The sequence below is a fragment of the Zonotrichia albicollis genome, chromosome 13, assembly GCF_047830755.1.
Source record: "Zonotrichia albicollis isolate bZonAlb1 chromosome 13, bZonAlb1.hap1, whole genome shotgun sequence".
In the NCBI taxonomy this organism is placed as follows: domain Eukaryota; kingdom Metazoa; phylum Chordata; class Aves; order Passeriformes; family Passerellidae; genus Zonotrichia; species Zonotrichia albicollis.
The window spans coordinates 2,156,169-2,162,109 of NC_133831.1; positions in this window are offsets into that span (position 1 = coordinate 2,156,169).

Genomic DNA, 5,941 nt, shown 5'->3' on the forward strand with positions numbered 1-5,941 from the left:
ATATAGCACAGTGCTGCCCAATAAACACCAACCACACTTCACTTTTCAGCTTCACTGTAGCTAGCAGCAACTCTCAGACTTCTGCATTAAAACATTCCTTAAATAAGACAAATAAAAATTCCTAAATGAGATGCCTAATGGGGTTCTCCAGTGCCATTCACACAGCTGAACCCACTCTGGCTCAGCTGGAATGTTTCTCCAGACACCTGCAGGCCTGGTGTGTTGGGAAATTGCTCCCTCATGCAGCTTTGGGAGCGCTCAGCTGAGCCTGTTGATTTATTTCCTGTGTTCTCCCCCTTCACAAGCAGATCAGGCAGTTCAAAGGTTAAACTACTTAGAGTCTGACTTTTCACACTGGATTATTTCAGGCTTTGCTGCGCCGATTTGCCCTGTAACAGTTTTGCTAAAGAGTTTCTGCTGGACTCAAGCAATTGCAGGTCCCTGCTGGAAAAACAGGGATACAAATATCCCCGTTCCAGCTGCTGGTAAAAGCTTTTGCCATCCTAAACCAGTCTGATGTAAAACTGCCCTGTTCTCTCATATTTTCATAATATTGCCATCCCAAAGATTATTAACTCCTGTTTGCTGGAGGTGTGAGGTGTTTCTCCTCTGGAGAGCCATGAATGATTTCCCAACACAAACATAAATCTTTCATTGTCATAAATCAGTTATGGTATTTACCCAAAGTTAATTTAGCTCAAATTAGCTGCAGGAAATACTGGCGGGATCCAAGTGATGTCTGTGGCTGTGATCAGAGATAAGAGCAGAATAAACAAATAAAACAATTTATCCCAAGGGAGGCTGCAGCACCTCCTCCTGCCAGTCCACTCTGACCCAGCAGCTGAGAATCCACAATTACCTCACCCCTTAGAGGAGTTTTTCCCTCTTTACCAGAGAAATGAGTTTGGATTCTTTTCCAAACCAGGAATCATTTCTTTTTAAAATTATGGATGACACCCATAAATCATAGAAAGTCTCTTTTATCCTTGTTTACCCAGTGTTTCCCTGAGACTGCACAGTCAGAAATGACAAACACTTCATGCAGCACAAAGTCTGACTGGAAACACTGGGAAGCAGCAGGAGGAAAATGATCTTTCTGCTCAATCTGCAGGGCAGATTTGGCTCTTTAGTCTCTGATTCCCAGTACCAATGAGTGACTGACCAAAGGGTAATTGCTTCCTGTGCTTCACAACCTCCTGAGCTTCAGCTGCTGCCAAAACTGAGCTCCTATTTCTGCAATAACTGAAAGAAATTCAGTGTAATCCCCATTTAGTGAATGAGGGCTTCACTTTACTCTGGGCTAAGTCTGCCTATGAGCAAATGCCAAGAAGAACTTCATACACTGGAAGGTTTATTCTGATTTAAACCATGATAATTTGCTCAAGTGCCTATATCAAATCCATTCTTAATTTCCTGTCCTCATATAAAAGCAACTGAGAACTTCAGGCTGCTAATATATAATTTAATTTTTTAAATTTTTTTAATTTAATCCTGTTGCCCTGTTAGTGTGTTGTCCCAAATAAAACAAGGGATTTCTTTGTTGTTTTATTTCCTCGCATTTTCATGCTCTTTTTTCTCCCAGTGTCTTGCATTTTATGTCTGTGCTTTGCCAGGAGTAGTTTGCTTCCAGGAAGTATCCAGCTTATTTCACCCTGTCTCAGCATTCATTTACTATTGTTTTCTAAGGAAGTTGCTGCTTTCACGTTTTGTGTGGATCAGGAGAGATTGGGATCTCATTCATTGGTTTCCTTTTTTTTTCATTAGGGAAAAAAAACCCTTCCCAAAGCATCAAAGGTAAAAAATTAACACACTGTGCACACAATTTTGCAGCTGCAGCAGAAAGAGAAAGGTTGCCAAACAAAGCTTTTGTTTAAACAAGTGACAGACATCCATAATTATCCTCAGTGCTGAGCATGAGGACATGGAAAAAAGGGATGGGGAAGATGTGACCAGGGCACTGAAGCCACTCCAGAATATTTGCTGGAAGAATAATTTTATTTCCTAAGGATAAAATCCTCAATTACATCCGAGTAAAAAGAGCACTTGAAGCTCCCCTGTTTATTCATTTCTTTCTGTTTGGGTTTATTCATTTTCTGTGTAATATCTCTTGTAACTGGAAAGGCAAACAAACCCAGCATTATGAACACAGCCTGTCCTATATTGTGACAGTGATGCTCAAGGAAAAGTTACATAAAATATCTCTTCAACCAAGAGAATATTGATATTATTTGTAAATGTGCTGTAGCACCATATGAGGAGAAGCTCATAATTTAATTTTCAGCTGCCACATCCATCTTCAATCCCCTCAGAATTGTTCTGTGGTTTGTAACAGAAAACAGGGCAGCATCGAGTGGGTTTTGCTCCTGGACCTACTTCAGCTGCCTCTGTATCAACACTCTGATCTCATTCTGGTTTCTGCTGGGTAAACTCCATTTTATTCAATGAAAATACTCCTGATTTTCATGAACAGGGATGGAAGAAAAGGCCCTGGATCCCCTCAGCAGAGAGAGAAACTTGGTGGCACATTTTGCCGCCCGTCTGCTCAAAGTCCATGGTCCTGTGGGGTCACTTCTGCCAGTCTGAGGCACAAGCTGAGAAGGGTCAGGCATGACCTCAGTGTTCTCTTATTTATTTACAGACCCCTCCATCTCCCTGGACAGATCCTGGGAAAAAAAACCCCAAATGATGGGAGGCTCCTTTCCTCCTGAGAAATGTGCCCCTGGCACAAGCCCTGTGTTTGTGTCTGGCTGGGATCTTCCAGATTTCTCACAGATCCTGCGAGAGAAGAGAAGAAGAAACCAGAAGAAGATGATCTTTCTTCTTCTCTGCCCTTTTACCTCCCCACACAGCTGAGATTTGCCCAGCTCTGCTCAGGTTTGCCCCAGACCACGTTTATTTGGTCAGGTACCATTATCATCTGAGTATTTTTGGGGAATTTTCAAAGCCTGAAGGGGATTCATTCCACCTACAGATTTTAAAGGATTTTATCCTTCTATGATTCTAAGCAGAATTTCACCATCTCCTCATTCTGGACATGCATCCATTTCAACACATACAGAATTATTTTTAACTCCAACATTTCAGGTGTGAGAGGTAAAATAAACTGAGTGGAGATATCCAGGGTGGCAGGATGTCCCTGAGCACATTTCCACACAGCTCCACGTGGCAGAGGCAGGAAGGCAGGGCTGCTCTTCAGGGCATCCCAGGTCAGCCAGAACCTCGTCCAGAGGCAAATTCCAGCCCTTGGGATGGTGAAATCCTGCATTTCCCTACAGCCTGCAAAGCTCTGGAGACAGAGTTCTTCTCCCATTCCAGATGTTCTCCAGTAGATACTGGAGTGCTCCCTGGCAGGGATGAAGATCCATGGGCTGTATCAGACAGAACTTCCCAGCACATCTCAGAATTCCCCCTGCTGAAAAAATCCACATCAATAGATCCACTCATGGGGACAAATCTGGAATGTTCTGTCCTCAATGCAAGAGAGAGAATGAAAAGCAGAGGTGGTTCCCAGCCCTCTGAAGTGTCCCAGCAAAATGTGGGCATCAAAAAAAAGCTTCCCTCAAGTAAAATCTGCCATGGGAAGTGTGAGCCAATGCTCGGGGAAATGAGGGACAAAGGCACCCAGGGATGGCCTGGCTCCTGTGGGGAACCTGCACTAAGTGACATTTTTAGTCACTCCATAGAGGTTTCCACTCCTCAGCAGCTTCCCACACCTTGACTGAGTGTCCTCACAATTAGACAATAATTAGGTGAGGGAAATGTTCATTATTAAATCACCTCCATGATATCTAATTGCAGTAAAGCTGTAACATTGTATTTTTTGCTGAATTACTGGTTTCACCTACAACACTAGGGAAGGGACAGCCTTCCAAGCAGGATGCCTGGGGATCAGATTCCTTGGACACACTGCAGCGAGGAGGTGATTTTCCCTCTGCAAATAACACAATCCATCTGAACAATGGTAATATAAAAACAACTAAGTACTGGCAATGCTCTAATAAAAAAATCCCAGTTATTGATCCTCTCTGCTCAGTCTGGAGGCACTGACAGCAACAGTCAGATGGGTGGCAGCAAGAAAATTCTAAATTTTCCCCTTGTTTCATTTCTGTGAAGAAAAAGAAGCCCATTTTCATTGTGTGAAGCCACGCTCCTCACCCGCATTAGCCAGTGAGGAACAGTTGATGTTTCAGACATTTGGGCAGAACTCAGAGCTGACAATACAGGCAGTGCTGGCAGCTCAGGGAATAAAGGACAGGCAGGAAGGAAGACTCTGCTAAACAGGAGGGGTTGGAATAATAAATAGCACAGCTCAGCTGGCCACTTCAGGCTACCAAAGAGGATTCCCTGAGCCCTGCCCTGACACCCTGCGTGATAAGAGATGGCAGACAGACAGATGTTTCGTGAAAATATCACCAAAAAGTTTCTAATTCAAAACACCCATTTATTAAAAATAAATTTTGAAAACCCTACAGAACACAAATCCAAGCCAATGAAAAATATTTCACAGGGTAATTTTCTTAATTTATGAATTAAGAAAAGAGGAGGGTTTAATGGTAGAATGTTAACACTGTCATTCATCATTATCACTTCTTGCTCTGTCATTGATGGATTCTGGAGTTTTTGAAGTATACCCATTCAGGTATTTAATGGGAAAAAAGAATCACATGAGTTGTGTAAATACTTTCATTTTGTCATGAGCCAGAGGGATTTTTATATTAAGTTTTAATGACCCTCATAATCCTCACCTGCAGCCTCCACCCACCATGATGGGCCAGGAGCCCATTTAAGCCTCAGCTCTGGGGCAGGGACTTTTGGTTTCAGGTTTATCTTTGTTTCTGCCTCTGGGAAGGAATTGGGATGGTTTTTGCTGCTTAACTTTGCTGTGCTCTCCTTTTGCTCCTCCCTGTGCTCCTGGGTTGGACCTTGGACCTGGTTTGTCACTTTGTCACTCACAGGGGCTGGGAATGCCAGGGGACCCTTTGCTGTGTCATCCTTGCCCCCCTGTCCTTCCAAAGGATAATTCCATCTTCAGTGGTTCCTCATCTTCATTCCTATTTGGCTGGTAATAATCTGTAATATTGGGAATTTTTAATGGGAGCAATTCTTTTCCTCTGTTTCTGTGCTTGGCCTGAAAAGCTGCAGCTCGGACTGGATGTGTTTGTGCCATTGACGTGGATTTTTTTCAGTCACTGGAAGAGCAAACATCCCAAAGAAAATTAAAGTGTGGGATTTCCAAGGAGGATTTTCACATAAGGTAACAAAGTTTCTGGAAGTGTCCCTGGAAACCGCAAGAGAGCAACATTCTTGTTCTTATCTCTGAGAAATATGGGTCAGGAAACCATCTCCCTCTGTCCTCTCCCAAACAAAAATTTCAGCTCGGTCCAAGTGTGAGCAGAGGAATAATTATGGGTCCTTATGTTCCTATTTTTAGTCTACATAAAATCAGGAGCTGTTTTTGTAACAAAACTTGTTGGCATCCCTTGTTCTGCAGCTCCTTGCCTGGAGGCTGCAATGCTGCTTTAGAAAATGTTCAGAGCTAAAATGTTTCTTTCTCAGGCCCAGCCTTGTTCAGCTGCTGGATTTTGGGAATTCCTCACTCTGAGCACCAGCCCGGGGCATTTCAGCAGTTCCTGACAGCATCTCTCAGCCATCAGTATTCAAATATCCAACTATTCAAATTCACAGCGTGCATGCACCAAGGGGTGATAAGAACTTTCTCCTTGCATACCAAAGAGGAGTTTTCTGCAACCCTTCCGTGTTCTTGGAACCAGATTGGGGGGAAAAGCACCTCTGGGAAGCACATGTGGAATAATCATCAACCAGGCGGCCTCTGGAGAGAATGCAGAGCCAATGAAGAAGACAGCGCAGGGACAAGTTGAAAATTAACTCTTGGGCTGGCTCCACCTCTTAACCAGCAAAGGGTGCTCTCAAAATTATTTAT